Below are 17,408 nucleotides of genomic sequence, written 5' to 3'. Positions count from 1 at the left end.
TCGTGAGACAGTATGGTTTCTATCTTCTAGAGGAAATTAGAATAAAATAAGGATATCCCCCTCGTACGAAAGGAGCTGGGTATATTAACCTCTGGTTTACCTGTTGTTTATGTGCCCAATATTAAATAAATGAAGAAAAACCTAAATAAACTAAAGAGATGATAGGCACAATGGGGTGTTACTTACACTTAAGTAAATCTATAGCATAGGCACGGCAGGAACGCTAAGTTAGTTAAAAGTAAGTGCTGAAAGCATTTAGGCGCGAAATTTACTTTAAGATATTCTTAAATATACGTAGTGGAATACTACGAAATAGTAAATAATAAAAAATCTTTTTTATTATGCAATAAAACCCTTTATTTTAGCTTCCTTAAATTAAAGAATATTATTGCTATTAATAGGCTTTAGCTGAAAGAATTTAAATGTTTTTAGGTATAAAGTACTAATTTAATATTTAACTAATTTTACCCGATATCACACATATTTTTATGTATATAAGAATAATAATTATAATAAATACAACTACATTAACTTCAGTCCGGTTAGCATAAAAGTAATGTAGCTGTTTTGTAACCAGCTGAAGCAAGTGCGATACTTGCACTGGACTTATTTTATACATAATAGGCCTTATAGTCAAGTGGTTAAGACATAATGTTTTCGTCATTACATGCGAGGGTTCAACCCCCTCTGAGGCTATAAATTGTATATTAATATAAACTTATATTTTTTATAATGCGGATTGATGTAATAGTAACATAATTGGCTCATGTCCAGTCTATATTGGTGCAAATCCTTTGTCCGCATATATAAGAAGGTCATAGCTTAATTGGTAAAGCAAGCTGCTCATGACAGCTGAGATGAGTGTTCAACTCACTCTGGCCTTAGATTTATCAAATAAAAATATACGTCCGAGTGCTGGAATTGGTAGACAGGACGAACTTAAGCTTCGTTGATATAATATCGTAGAGGTTCAAGTCCTCTTTTGGATACGTTATATGGTTTAAAGTCATAAACAAATTTTTGTTTATATTATATAAACGCTATGTCAGCTTCATATATAAAAGGTTACATATATATTTATATTACTATAAAGTGCTTACCAACATAAAATAATAAAAGTGCAAAAGATAGTACATAAAAATAATATTATAAATCTATATATTATTATATAAAAAGGGGACATAGTTTAATTGGTAAAACTGCGATTTTGCATATCGTTATTTCAGGATCGAGTCCTGATGTCTCCACTTAAGGTATAGGTATCTTTTTCAGAGAGGGTGGTTAACAAAAAATATAATGGCAATCTGCTTATATTTATATATATGGCGTTATAAGCTATATTAACCATAGTTAATATTTTTTTTAATAAATCTTAGTTCATTTAATTATTAAGATGCTAGGATTTTACTAAAAAAAAAAATATTTTTATTTGGTTATAGTTATGTTAGATAATCATATAGAATTAGACACGTAAGCTAATTTAAATATAAATTATACTTCATGTATCATAATAGATATAACACTTAAATATGTAGTGTATATAGCTTTACAAGCTGTATATATAGCTCGAGAAGCTCAACCTGGTAGAGCGGAACTCTGAAGATGTTTAGGTTGTAAGTTCAAATCTTATCTCGAGCAATTTAAAGGTAGTGATGGAACTGGTAGACATGAATAGCTTAGGCCTATTTGATTATTTTTATATCTTATCCGTTCAAGTCGGATCTACCTTATGCAATGTTATTAGTTTATTATTTATCTATATATTAATATATTTAAAAATATGTTGTGGACTAATCGGTAAGTCATAAATTTTTGGTATTTACCATTGAGTGTTCGAATCACTCCAACATAATTACTTTTTAGTATTATATGTTTAAAGTTATATAAATATTATGATTTAAAGGTGGATATAGTTCAATAGGTAGAGCGACTGTATGTGGCACAGTGTGTTCCCTGTTCAAATCAGGGTATTCACCCTTTATAATCTAAAGTATAATAACAGCCAGGGTAGTTTAATTGGTTAGAACATTAATTTCATGCATTAAGAATGAGAATTCAAATTTCTCCTCCGGCTATTTTTAATACTACATTTTTGTCTTATTTTTATTGTATATATTATATTTTTAATGTGTTTAACATATACAATAAAAAGCGTAAAATTTAATTAAATGATTGAAGCTTTATATAGATTGTACATAGCATAAAAAAAGTTTAGATATATAATTAAAAGTGAGATATTTTTTTATTATTACGCTAAAAATAAATATATAAAAGTTAGACTCTTTTATTTATTTAATGATTATATTATCAATATTACAATTATTATTATCGAATGCGGTTACCTTAAGACGAGATAAGTCTATATTATATAGTAGAGTGTCTATTATAATTCTTCTTTATTCATCATTATTATCTTTCACGAGTTTATATTTTACATCTTTAGACAGAGGTATAGGTTTGTATGGAGGATTATTTCATGCAACTAGTATTACCCATATTTTTCATATGTTTATATGTTTAATCAGTGGACTAATACTTCAACTTACAGCATTTTATCCTAGAAGGGTGTGAACAACTTCATATTCTTCTCTAAATAAAATGCTTTTTTATAATTTATTATATTACAGAACTAAAATTGTAAATAAGATGGGGGAACAGTTTAAAATAATCGAGTACCCTTTAATATTATTATTTATAGTTAGTGGTGCAATATTTTTAGTATCTACAAGTGATTTAGTTTCTATATTTCTATCTATTGAGTTACAAAGTTACGGTTTATATTTACTTAGTACATTATACCGAAATTCTGAATTAGCTACTTCAGGTGGTTTAACTTATTTCTTATTAGGTGGTTTAAGTTCTTGTTTTATTTTACTAGGTACTAGTTTATTATATGCAAATTCAGGTACTACTAATCTTGATGGTATATATGTTATAACTAGTTTAAGTGATTTGGCCAATGAGGGTGGTAATAATATTTTATATTGATATAAAAGTTATTATATTAACTTTTCATTGCTTATACTTAGCGTAGGTTTCTTATTTAAGGTGAGTGCTGCACCTTTTCACTTCTGATCTCCTGGTGTATATGATGCTATACCTACTATAGTGACTACATTTGTAGCTATTGTTGCAAAAATTTCTATTTTTGTATTTTTATTAGAATTAGTGCATTATACAAGCAATTCTTTATTTAATTTTAGTTTTAGTTGGACTTCTAGCTTACTTGTAAGTTCTTTACTTTCATTAATTGTTGGTACAGTAGTAGGTTTAACTCAATTTAGAATTAAAAGATTGTTCGCTTACAGTACTATATCACATGTAGGGTTTATTTTGCTTGCACTAAGTATTAACAGTGTAGAGTCTATACAAGCCTTTATATTTTACCTTATGCAGTATTCTATTAGTAATTTAAATGCTTTTATTATATTAATTAGTATAGGGTTTTCTCTTTATTATTACGTAAACGAAAGCAATGAATACAAACAACTAGATGATAAAAACAATTCTCCAGTACAATTAATAAGTCAACTTAAGGGATATTTTGAAATAAATCCTTTATTAGCTTTAAGTTTAACTATTACTATTTTTTCTTTTGCAGGAATACCTCCTCTTATAGGATTCTTTGCAAAACAAATGGTACTGAGTGCTGCATTAGACAGTGGTTACATTTTCCTTGCACTAGTTGCTATATTAACTAGTGTTATTAGTGGTGTTTACTACTTAAACATCATTAAACAAATATTCTTTGATGCTCCTGAGCATACAATTAATCCAGAAATCGCCAATTTGACTTTACACGGTAACATAATACAAAATAATAACTTAATTGAAAAAATAACGTTTAAAACAAATAGTATTATATTATCTAGTTATTTAACTATTACTATATCTGTATTAACTTTAATAATACTTTTATTTATATTCGTACCTCATGAATGATTAAGTTTAGCTAATATATTAGCATTGATATTATTTAACCAATAAATGACAAGTACAACTTTTTTTTTTGTTTTTATACCTTTATTGGCCATTATTTTATTGGCCGTTAATTTGATATTTGCTCCACATAATCCTTACCAGGAAAAAGATAGTGCGTTTGAGTGTGGTTTCCACTCGTTCCTGGGTCAAAACAGGACACAGTTCAGTATTTCTTTCTTTATATTCGCATTGTTATTTTTATTGTTTGATCTAGAGATTCTTTTAGTTTATCCTTACGTAGTAAGTGCATATACAAATGGCATATATGGTTTAACTATAATGTTGATCTTCTTTTTAGCCTTAACATTAGGTTTTGCTTTTGAACTAGGTAAAAATGCTCTTAAAATTGATAGTAGACAAATGCTTACTTTAAGTATTTTTAAAATAAGTACAATAAGTCATATATCTACCTTTAATAACTCTATATTTAGAATTTTGGCTAAATACCCTTTAGCTAAAGTTTTTTTGTTTATTTCTATTGTAAGTCTATTTACTATGTTTATATATTACATAAATATAGATTTACTTACAAAAAATTTTGAATTTTTTTCTTGTTTAGCATATGGTTTATTGATGTGAACTGCTAATAATGGTTTCATCAATTGATTCTGCGAGTACTTAGGTATAAAAGGTAAAATATGCTTAGATTTTTTATTTGATAAATATACGCTTAAATTAGGTAGTGATGGGTTACCCGTGACTAATACACGACCAACAGCATTATTTAAAAATTCAGGTGATGAAGGATCTAACTCTGGTAAAAATTCAGATGATGAAGGATCTAACTCTGGTAAAAAATTAGATAAAGGTAAATCTACTGATAGGGGTTATCATGATTCGCCCGGGGAAAGTTCTAGCTCAGGTCAAAAATTAGATAAAGGTAAATCTAATAATAAGTATTTTTATGATCCTGAGTTACCTCCATCACTTAATCAAGATATGCCTAGTACAAAAGAAATAAACGATGCTAGTGATAAACTAGATCGGATTTTACTTGAAGCAACTAATCGTAAAAAGTTTTACATGGAGAATGGTATTTATGGAAAAGAAATGGAGGAGATCGATGAAATGTTAAAGGATTCACATAAGGAGCACCATTTTTTACATGTTTTAAAAAAAACCTTTTATACGATTCAAAAAGAATTATCCTCCCAATTAACTGTGATTGATCATAATTATCACGATATATCTAAAAAGTTAGGTTATGATCCGGAAAAGCCAGCGGTGCAAGCCGGATCTAAGCGTAGTTATGAGGATTCGTTTCATTATCAAATAGAAAGGGCTAAGTTAAATTCATTACAAGATCTAAAGTCAGCTAATGCAGAAAATTCTCCTAGAAATAGTACGGAATCTAGTGAGAGTCAACAATTAGCAAGAGCCATAGCAATGTCATTAGAACAAGAGTCTAAGGAATCATCTTCAGGTAATGGAGAAGGTTCTAGTAGCAAAAAGGACTAAGTAAACGCCTTTTTAAATAACATTTATTTAAATTCTTTATGTGTGATTTATCCTATATTATCTTTATAATACTTTAGTCGTTGTATATTAATAGTAATATTTAAAGTAATAATGCTAGTATAAAAACTAGCGTTGTTAAGTTACAATATGTAAAATAAAATTATATGCTACATCTTTTATTTACTTATTATTAAAAAAATGTATATAGTACATAAAGGTTCTTATTATAGGCAGTATAGATTTATACTACATAATTATATACTAATTAATATATTTTTGTTTATTATTTAAAATATATATTAGTATAAGCTGTTTAATGGTTTCTAATTTATAAATTGTTTATATTAGAAAAAACGAAAAGGAATTTTATATGATTGATTACTTATTTTCAAGTATCGTTAATAGTTGTGATACACCAAAGCCTTGAGGTCTTTATTTTCAGGATAGTGCTACTCCTCAAATGGAAGGATTAGTTGAATTACATGATAATATTATGTTCTATTTAGTTATAATTTTATTTGGTGTAGGTTGAATAATGATATCTATTGTAAGAAATTATAGTAGTACAAAATCACCTATATCTCATAAATATTTGAACCACGGTACACTAATAGAATTAATATGAACAATTACTCCTGCCTTAATATTAATATTAATAGCTTTCCCTTCATTTAAGTTATTATATTTAATGGATGAAGTTAGCGATCCTGCGATGTCTGTACTAGCAGAGGGACACCAATGATACTGAAGTTATCAATATCCTGATTTTCTAAATGCAGATGATGAATTCATAGAATTTGATTCATATTTAGTACCAGAGTCTGATTTAGAAGATGGAGCTTTAAGAATGCTTGAAGTAGATAACAGAGTTATCCTTCCGGAATTAACACACGTTAGATTTATTGTAACTGCGGCAGATGTTATTCATTCTTTTGCTTCTCCGTCTTTAGGTATTAAATGTGATGCTTACCCTGGTAGATTAAACCAAGTTTCAGTTCTTATTAATAGAGAAGGAACTTTTTATGGACAGTGTTCAGAAATATGTGGTATATTACACAGTTCTATGCCTATAGTTATAGAGTCAGTGGGAATAGAAAAATTTCTTAGCTGGCTTGAACAACAATAATATAGATTTAATGTTATATATTGAACAAAATTTTAATACATATACATAAATACTCTCATTTGATTTTTGACTCGATTTTTATTCTGAATATATGGTTAATTTTGCTGAAAATCAAGGGTCAAATAACGGGGGTATGCCTATAGAGTCAATGTTAAATCGAGATAACGGGGATATGTCTTTAAAGTCAATATTAAATCCAACTGGAGGCGGTAACAACGTAGATCATTATTTTAATGAAATTAAAAGTAAAGTTAAGTGAAGGGCATTAAATGGCCATGGTAATAAAGGTATAATACGCCAAATACATGTGCCTACTGGAACTTACAATGCTAATCTTACAATAGATGAAATTAGATACTTAACTAGAAAAATAAATAGTATACATCCAGATTTTCGTTCTTTTTATGGTGTGGAAATAAACACCTATAATGGTGAATTGAAACCAGTAGAATATAAAAAACCGTGAGAGATGGGCCATCGTTTCAAAGATGTTAGACCTACATAAAATTTTAGGAGTTTTTTAGATAGATTGTAATCTTGTTTTAGTTATTTTAAGGTATAATATGCTTTATATAAAGTATATAAAAAAATTTTTTTTCAATTACGGGTAATAAAGTATATATATGCTTTATATAAATTTAAAGAGTTTAAACCTATAACTTATAGTTTAAAAACTTTAATTTTTTAATGCTTAAGTAATCATATAACATATATGACTACAATTTAATGGTTTTTATATATGCTTATATTTTCAAAGATATTAGTGATGTAATGTGTAATATAGCTATGGCGAATTTTTATGCATTTATGCATAAAAAAATATATAAAGAGACTATGTATACTTAAAATAAAGTAAATATATAATTTGTGTTAAAAAGGTTAATACTTTAACAATTTGTAAAGATAATAGTTTTATAAGCAGCTCAAACTAAATATAAAGTGCGAGCGTACCTTTAAGTGACCTAAGTTGGACCCCGACTCTTAATAGAAAATAGAGCTAAAACAAGGCATCGATAGTATTTATAAGGGTGAGATGCAAACGTTTGTTACATCCTCGCGTAAGCGAGAAGCAGTAGAGGCTCAAAAGTCTGCTTATGAAAATAAGATATCATAGATATTTTAAATACATAAAAAGAATTAGCTTAATGGTAAGCAGCTACATTATCTTTATAATGTTATAAAAGTTCGATTCTTTTATTCTTTCTAGATTATATTGGATCTTTAAATTATAAATTTTTATTAAGAAATAATATAATCTAATTCAATATAATCTAATTTAATATAAAAAAAAATATATACAATGAATTTATCCTTAATACTTTTTTTTTATCGGAATGTTAGTTATATTCTATTCTTTTATGTAAATTTTTCTCAAATAAACTTTAAGCTCATAGTTATTAATAAACTTTAATTGAGTTATTTCCAAGCTAATCCTCAAACTAATTCTGGTTTATTTTTTTAATAAAGCACTAGGTAATAAAAGGAAATTTTATAATAAACTTTACGTAAAGGGTATAAAATATTATATACTTTGGCTATAATTTCTACCTTAGCTAAATAGTAGATAAGGAAAACACCGTATATTCCAAATGTTTGATTGGAATATTAAAAAACCTTAAGTAGCTAATCTCTTAGGTTTCTTTGTTAACAGTACGTTCATTTTTGTTTTCTAATGCTAAAGATATAGCTACACTACAAAAGTATTATTGAAAGTGGTTTGGATATAATATGCATTTAATTTCTGTATATATATTATAATCTAGTGTGGTAGCTATATACTCGTGTATAGTGAGGGAGGTTGTGTTTCTTTTTTTTATTTTCGGTAAGAAGGGAAATAGGTAATCTAGATATAATAAATATACAAGAGAAAGCGTAAGTTATAGATAATAAAATCTATTTTAATATAATTAGATAAAAAAAAATATACAATGAATTTATCCTTAATACTTTTTTTAATCGGAATTTTAGGTTTCGTTTTAAATAGAAAAAATATAATATTAATGCTTATTTCTATAGAAATAATGTTATTAGCTATTACGTTCTTAATATTGGTAAGTTCACTTAGCTTTGATGATATATTAGGCCAAACATACGCTATTTATATAATAGCTATCGCGGGTGCAGAATCAGCCATTGGTTTAGGTATTCTAGTTGCATTTTATAGATTAAGAGGTAGCATTGCAATAGAATATAAATAATGTATTTAGCTATAATTACTTTACCTTTATTAGGATCAATAGTTTCCGGGTTTTTTGGTAGAAAAGTCGGTGTTAGCGGAGCCCAATTAATTACATGTACGTGTGTAATTGTAACAACTTTATTAGCAATAGTTGCCTTTTTTGAAGTAGGTTTAAATAACATACCCGTTTCAATAAACCTTTTTAGATGAATAGATAGTGAATCACTTAACGTACTATGAGGTTTCCATTTTGATAGTTTAACAGTATCTATGTTAATACCTGTCTTAATCGTTAGTTCTTTAGTACATATTTATTCTATAGGGTATATGAGCCACGACCCTCATAATCAAAGATTCTTTAGTTATTTAAGTTTATTCACTTTTATGATGATTATACTTGTTACAGCTAATAACTTTTTGTTAATGTTTGTTGGATGAGAAGGTGTAGGAATCTGTTCATATCTTTTAGTAAGTTTTTGATTTACTAGAATAGCTGCAAATCAAAGTTCTATGTCGGCTTTTTTAACTAACAGAGTTGGTGATTGTTTTTTAACAATAGGTATGTTTGCTATACTGTGATCGTTTGGTAACATCGATTATAGTACAGTATTTTCTTTAGCACCTTTTGTTAATGAAAACATTGTTACAATTATTGGTATATGTTTATTAATTGGAGCTATGGCTAAAAGTTCTCAAGTTGGATTACATGTTTGATTGCCCATGGCCATGGAGGGTCCTACTCCGGTTAGTGCATTGATACACGCAGCTACTATGGTTACTGCGGGTGTTTACTTACTAATGCGTACAAGTCCTTTAATCGAGTATAGCTCGACTGTTTTAATTTTATGTTTATGACTAGGAGCTATAACTACCGTTTTTAGTAGTCTTATAGGTCTATTCCAACAAGATATAAAAAAAGTTATCGCTTATTCCACTATGAGTCAATTAGGGATGATGGTGATAGCTGTTGGATTGTCTTCATATAACATAGCTTTATTTCATTTAGTTAATCATGCCTTTTATAAAGGGCTATTATTCTTGGGTGCAGGTGCTGTAATTCACGCAGTAGCAGATAACCAAGATTTTAGGAAGTATGGTGGATTAAGACCATTCTTACCTTTAACTTATTCTGTAATGTTAATTGCAAGTCTTAGCTTAGTTGCTTTCCCTTTTATGACTGGATTCTATAGTAAAGATTTTATTTTAGAATCTGCATATGGACAATTCTATTTTAGTGGTACAGTTGTATATTTCATAGCAACTATCGGAGCTATGTTTACTACTTTATATTCCGTTAAAGTTCTGTATTTAACTTTTTTAACTAATCCTAATGGACCTTTGGTTAATTATTCTGAACATCTTTATGTTAAGACTGTTATAAAGTGAAGAATGTCAGCACATGACATACCTCGATTTGGTATATCTGCTTATACTCCCTTTCCTGAATCTTATGATGTACCTGTTGCTAACAACAAACATGCACATGAAGGTGATATTTTTATGTGTTTACCTCTTATTATACTAGCTATATTTTCTATATTCTTTGGTTATATCACTAAAGATATATTTATAGGTTTAGGTTCAGGGTTCTTTGCGGATAATAGTTTATTTATTCATCCTACACATGAAATAATGTTAGATACTGAATTTGCCGTACCTACTTTATTTAAATTATTACCTTTATTTTTTACTGTATCTCTGAGTGTTTTAGCTATAATTCTTTCAGAATTCTTACCTAAAATACTTATAAGCTTTAAATTTTCTAGGTTAGGTTATAACATATTTGGTTTCTTTAACCAACGTTTCTTGATTGAATTATTTTATAATAAATACATTACAGGTATAATTCTTAAATTAGGTGGTCAAACTACTAAAGTTATAGATAAAGGAAGTGTTGAATTATTAGGACCTTTTGGACTAGAAAAAGGTTTAATAAGTTTAAGTAGAAATATTGCCAGTTTAGATACAGGTGTAATTACAAGTTATGCCTTATATATATTAATTGGTTTTATTTTCTATATATTAATACCTTATTTATCTTTAGCTGATAATAGTTTACTTTTATTATTATTATTATCATTATTTAGTGTTATAAATACAACTAGTAATATAAAAACTAGTAATAATACTAATTTAAATTCAAATATATTTAGTAATTTATTTACTTTAATAAAAAAAATTATTACTAAAAAGAGTTTTAAGTTGGCTATCCTAAAAATATGTATAGTAGCTTATACTAAACTATGGTTTAATATAGGTCAAGAAATTAGAACATGATATAACTGAGATCAAGTATTTAGTATTTTTAATGTTGTAAAAGCCTTTATTTCATATAATTATCTATCTCTTTATTTATGAAGTTGTTTTGCTATAGGTTTAAATATACTATTTAATGATTACAAGATTACTAAAAGTCATATCATAGCATTAGTTATTGCTACGTTATTTTTATTTTTAAAAGTTTATTTATCTAATGGTTTTAGTTCTGATTTAGCCAACTTTATATCTGTATTAACTAATTATAAGAAATAATAATGGTTATGACCCATACCCTAACATTAAAATTATTAAATAGTTAATTAAGTATTAGATTTAAACTAAATGTAATTAGGCCAAAAGCATGTATATTAATATTTTTATGTTTGTGCTTTATTATTTGTATATTTATTTAAATACATTAAATATAAAAATAATTTATTTGGCTAGCTTTTAAATTAATAATGGTTATAAGTAATAATTAGGCATGTAATAGGTTTTTGTTGTATAGTTTAACCGTACAATTATAAAAACTAGAACTTAGTAATTATGAATAAAAGATAAACGGTTAAATTTTATTTGTGATAAGTGAGGTGAGATTGTAATATGAAACTATATGATGTAAAAAATCTACTTTTTTTTCTATTATAAAAATATATAACCAAATAATTCCTCAAGTCACTTAAGGGCTATACGTTAAAAATTTAGAAAAAACAAATTCAATTTAAGCCCAAGTAAAACTTATCCCCTCATATATGCGTATAATTTTATACCTTTTTATACCTAAAATATCTTACGCCAATGGCTTAAGGCGTTATCACCCAATTCAAAATCAAATAATACAAACCCGAGCTTTTCCAACACTTTTTGACTTGCTTCATTTTTCATCCTGACTGAAGCATAGACCCGTTCCGTTACGTGAAGTCTATCTAGCTGGTCATCTACAGACTTAGAGCGTACTTGGAGGGTTATAGGCTCACGAGGTAAGTTAGACCAAAATACCATAAAAGCTCTTGCGAATTCCGTGGCGTAACCTTTATGCCAGTGTTCCGTCTTTAAACGGTAATTCAAGCTTGGCCATTCTCCTCCTGTACGTAAATTGTCCATACCTCCATCTCCGATTAAGTCGCCCTCGTAGCCGTCTGATTTTTTTAGGAAGATACCCAAAATTATATCAGAACCGTATGGTGGTAGCATCCCCTCGAGTAAGGACTCAGTGTAGTTTTTATTTGGAGAGATGTTATTTTCCTCCATAGCTCCTTGGTCTGTCAGGAGTATATGGTATGCCTCGAGATCTGTGGAACGGTATGATCGAATTATAAGGCGATCGGTGATAATAGGTAGAGGTAGGAGAGCCGAAATAATTCTACGTGTTGTTGAGACAGTGACATTCATGGTTGTTAGGTCGGTGTAAAAGTAAGATGAGGGGTAAGATTCAATTGAGGATGGTGTAGTTGATGAAGGTAATGGTAATGCTGAGGTAAATGGTATTTGAGAGGTAGAGTTTGATGTATATGTCTTGAGTTGAAAGTGGTGAAGCTTAGAGTGCGAAAGTTGGAGATTCTGCTTGTGTTTGTGATTGTAGCTGGGTTGAGGTTGAATTAAAAGAGAGTAAGGAGGTAGATTGCTGATCCTTATATACTTGTACTTCTGCAAATTGACATGTGATGTTTGTATTTGATTTCAAAGCAAAGGCCGTAAATTTCCCAGAGTATTTGGTTATAGTTTAAATTTAAAAAACTGAGTGGCGTTACATGGATAAATGAGTCACATTTAAAGGAAACAACGGCTAACTTCTTTTTTTGCAGGGTTAAATGACGACACAAGACTTGGCGTTTTAGGTCGTTAAGGGTATTTAAAGGGGTAGTGTCGCATAACTTGGTAGTTAACTCGCGTAATATTCTACGTCATAGTACAATAATGTATTATTAATTATTGAATATTATTAGTATCAGTAGGAGGCGTGGCGCCCGTAATGTATAAGTCTAGGCTGATATGTCTTATATAAATTACGTATGAAAGTGGCGCAGCTTGCATGTGTGGTGATAAATAAGGTAATTATGCATTATGCAGAAGTGACAAGGTTACATAGCCCCTTGACATGTGAGTCATAATGTACTGCGCCTTTTTTTAAGGCTATTCTAGGCTGACAGGTGTAAATACTTGATTCGGTTAAATGTATATAGCCACAAATAACATCCCAATAATAAAGCACTATCTAATATTGGATTAGGTAGCCTTGGTGGCGTGTGGCTTAGCCACATTTTAGCCTGACAAGGTAGCTTGTTACCTTGTCACAGTTTAGGCAGCAGTGATCTCGTGTGGCGAAGGATGAAGTTGTATCCAATAATAACCTAAGTATTACACACACCGACAAACTGATGTGTTTTTATGTATCAGGTTTCTCATGATCATCCTTGAATATGGATGTGATCTAGATTTAACAGGGGTAAATACCGGGTTGACATGTTTAAACCTTGTATAAGATGGGATCTACTTGATTTTAAATAGATTAGTCCTCATACCACCTTTCATAAGCCGCCATATCTAGCCTATGATGTAAACACGTTGTGTAACAAACAATGTTCTGGTTATCCCTGTGCTTGTGGCGAGGTATGCTTTATATAATCTACCTGCCGTGTATTATCAGGATTTTACCCTAAGCCTATTTCCCACCTTAGTTTTATTTTATTACCTACTGTGAAATTAGGAGCTCAATGACCATAGGTCGTTAACCTCCTATGGTCACTAATAATAATTAGTAATTGGTTTGGGCCCCAAACCCAAATATAATATATTATAATATATTATAATATATGATATATAAATAATATAGTTAACTTTAACTACTAGAATATTATACTAGTAAATATAAACACCTAATATAAAATATTAATAACCCTTTTTAACTTCTAGATAAAATAATAAACTTTACATTAACTAAAAAGTGAGAATTTTTAAAAGTCATCCTTTATTAAAATTGGTTAATTCCTATATAATTGATTCACCACAACCATCTAATCTAAGTTATTTATGAAATTTTGGTTCTTTATTAGCCTTTTGTTTAGCTATACAAATAGTTACAGGTGTAACATTAGCTATGCATTACAACCCTAGTATATTAGAAGCGTTCAATTCTATAGAACATATTATGCGTGATGTAAATCACGGATGATTAATACGTTACTTACATAGTAATACAGCATCTGCTTTCTTTTTCCTTGTGTATCTACACATAGGTAAAGGTTTATATTATGGATCATACAGAGCACCTAGAACATTAGTATGAACTATAGGTACATTTATATTTATATTAATGATCGTTACAGCCTTCCTGGGTTTTTTACATAGCCCAAAATGGTCTAAATTAAACAACAACAACAACAACAATTCAAGTGAAAAAAAGAATTTGTCACATCCAAATAGAACCCATAATACTCTCTTTTCTAATAAGGGGAGTGTAAGATGCTTTTCTACTTCTACTAAATATTTAAACTTAGAGCCTAAAGAACCTAATAACAGTACGGAGTACTCTAAAGATGTTATTGAGTTTTTGAAAAAAAATAATCTTGAACCTGTTTATGTTTATGAAAAATTAAGTGATAAAACTGTCCAAAGTAAAGTATTAAATGATACTCGAAACCTTGCGGGTGTATATTTAATTTTAAATAAATTTAATTTAAGTTGTTATGTTGGTTCTGCTTCAACTGGTAAGTTCAATAGTAGATTCCGTAGACATTTATTTAATTTTCAAGGTAGTAAAATAGTCAAAGCCGCAGTAAAAAAGTATAAAATAGATAACTTTGCTTTTATTATATTAGAAGTATTTACTGAAGAAGTTAATAAAGAGAATAATAAACAATTATTAGATATGGAAGACTATTATTTAAAATCTTTGTTACCTGATTATAATATAGTTACTGAGGCTGGTAATACTTTTGGCTACAAGCATTCTGAAATGACTAGAATAAAAATGTCAGAAAATTACAGCCCAGAACGGCGTTTATGAATAGGTAATTTAAACAGAAATAATCCTTTAAGTGAACAACATAAAGATAACTTAAGAAAAGCTGCTTTAACTAGAATTAAACCTACCTATTCAGAAGAGTCTTTAAATAATATGCGTAAAAAATCCAAACCTATAATAGTTTATAATTTAGATAAGACTTTATATGGTGAATATCCTAGTATTACTGTTGGAGCTGAATCACTAAGATGTAGTGTAAAAACTGTTTGAAGAGCTATGAATACCCCAAAAAGTATATTAAGGAGACGTTGAATTGTTAAGTTTTTACCTAAGTAATGTTGTTCACTTACGTTGTTAGTTGTTTAATTATTTTTAATTGAATAGTTGTTGATTCAATTATTCTTTAATTTAGTCCATAGTCCCATGAGTATCAAATTTTATGTAATCTTAAGAGAAAAATAAAATTTAAAGTGGAATAACCCGACAGGGATATTGAAGAAATACGTTTCTTTGGCAATATTAGTGAAAACGATCAAAGAGCATTTAATATAGTTTTATAGTGTAAAGCTAATTATAAAAATAATATATTATTAGACTAGAGATCGTCGGTTATCTTAATAATCGCGACAGACTGGGTCACTAATGGGTGTCTGTAATGATGCTTAATGCACAGTCGGAATATTTAGTTTAAGAAACTAACAGGTTAAACAAATTCAAAGTTAATCTGGCTCTATATAAATAGCTTACAGTTTATATTGAGTATATTAGTATGTTTTACCTTACGGACAAATGTCTTTATGAGGTGCAACAGTTATAACTAATCTTATGAGTGCTATACCTTGAATAGGACAAGATATTGTCGAGTTTATTTGAGGTGGCTTAAGTCAATTATTAATTGAAGAGCCTAACAACAGTAATGTTGTTCAGCAAATTTTGCTTAATGCTGGAATATCCCCAATATTAGTATTAGGATACGTATATGTTAACGTATACGTGAAAAAGCCTAAGTCAAGGGGACAATCAGCCGGGGTTAGAAAGTTTTCAACTTTCAAAGCTTCTCAGAGACTAAATGCAGAAAATCTTATATATGCGTATTTGGTAGGTTTATTCGAAGGTGATGGGTTTTTCACTGTGTCAAAAAAGGGTAAATATTTTCAATGTGAATTGGGTATAGAGTTGAGTATAAAAGATGTGCAATTAATATATAAAATTAAAGATTTGTTGGGTGTGGGTACTGTGGGATTTAGAGTAACAAACGGTAATAGTAAGGTGTACTTTAGGATAAGAAAAAAAGATCACCTAATAAATATTGTATTGCCTATTTTTGACAGATATCCTCTTTTTACCAATAAACAACATGATTATTTAAGGTTAAGAAACATTATTTTATCTAATATTATATTATATGAGGATATACCTCCATATACACGTCCTAGTACACCTTACAACTGTATCGAATCTATACTTAATGCACCTTATTTCTCCGCCTGGTTAGTCGGATTTATCGAAGCTGAAGGTTGTTTCAGTGTATATAAATTAACTAAACCCGTTAACTATTTTGTAGCTAGTTTTGATATATCTCAAACTAATGGTGAAGTAGTTATTTTAGCTATTCGTCAATATTTATCATTAACACCTAATGTATATAAAGACAAAACTAATAACTTTAAATTGAAAGTTACAAGTGTGAGATCTATAGAAAATGTTATTAAATTTTTAAACAAAGCACCTGTAAAACTGTTAGGTAATAAAAATCTCCAGTATTTACTTTGAATTAAACAGCTTCGTGCTATACCTAGATACGCTGATAAAATAAACATACCTGATAAATACTAAATTGAGATTATGATATAGTCCGAACAATGAAGAGATTCATTGAGTGTAACGAGAGTTTTCAGTAAAAGTTTTTTAACTGATTATGGGGTTACCAACACAATTGTTCTGTTAACAATGCAACTTTAAACAGATTTTTTGCTTTACATTTTGTATTACCATTTATATTAGCTGCATTAGTTTTAATGCACTTAATAGCCTTACATGATAGTGCAGGGTCAGGTAATCCTTTAGGTGTTTCAGGAAATTACGATAGATTACCTTTTGCTCCATACTTCTTATTCAAAGATTTAATTACTATATTTTTATTTATCTTTGTTTTAAGTTTATTCGTATTCTTTATGCCTAACGTGTTAGGTGATAGTGAAAATTACGTTGTAGCTAATCCTATGCAAACTCCACCTGCCATAGTTCCTGAATGATATTTATTACCTTTCTATGCTATATTAAGATCTATACCTAACAAATTATTGGGTGTTATAGCTATGCTTAGTGCTATATTAGTTATATTAGCTATGCCATATACTGATCTAAGTAGATCTAGAGGTATACAATTTAGACCTTTAAGTAAAATAGCTTTTTATATCTTTGTGGCTAATTTTTTAATA

At 28.7% G+C, this 17,408-nt stretch overlaps 7 non-coding genes across 7 annotated transcripts; all 7 read left to right on the top strand.

The window, feature by feature from the left end:
- Positions 1–623: 623 nt before the first annotated feature.
- Positions 624–696, top strand: ONS95_010778. The gene has a single exon. It is a non-coding gene; the product is annotated as a tRNA-Glu (tRNA).
- A 115-nt stretch (positions 697–811) lies between these two features.
- Positions 812–884, top strand: ONS95_010777. The gene has a single exon. It is a non-coding gene; the product is annotated as a tRNA-Met (tRNA).
- A 22-nt stretch (positions 885–906) lies between these two features.
- Positions 907–989, top strand: ONS95_010776. Its single transcript has one exon. It is a non-coding gene; the product is annotated as a tRNA-Leu (tRNA).
- Positions 990–1,175: 186 nt separating this feature from the next.
- Positions 1,176–1,247, top strand: ONS95_010775. Its single transcript has one exon. It is a non-coding gene; the product is annotated as a tRNA-Ala (tRNA).
- Positions 1,248–1,564: 317 nt separating this feature from the next.
- Positions 1,565–1,638, top strand: ONS95_010774. The gene has a single exon. It is a non-coding gene; the product is annotated as a tRNA-Phe (tRNA).
- A 265-nt stretch (positions 1,639–1,903) lies between these two features.
- ONS95_010773 lies at positions 1,904–1,976 on the top strand. The gene has a single exon. It is a non-coding gene; the product is annotated as a tRNA-His (tRNA).
- Positions 1,977–2,001: 25 nt separating this feature from the next.
- ONS95_010772 lies at positions 2,002–2,074 on the top strand. Its single transcript has one exon. It is a non-coding gene; the product is annotated as a tRNA-Met (tRNA).
- Positions 2,075–17,408: the final 15,334 nt, after the last annotated feature.

Source organism: Cadophora gregata (genome assembly GCF_030347475.1).
Source record: "Cadophora gregata isolate MNR1 chromosome Unknown scaffold_43, whole genome shotgun sequence".
In the NCBI taxonomy this organism is placed as follows: domain Eukaryota; kingdom Fungi; phylum Ascomycota; class Leotiomycetes; order Helotiales; family Ploettnerulaceae; genus Cadophora; species Cadophora gregata.
Note: the sequence above shows the minus strand (reverse complement) of the source record. Positions and strands in the feature narration are given on the sequence as shown.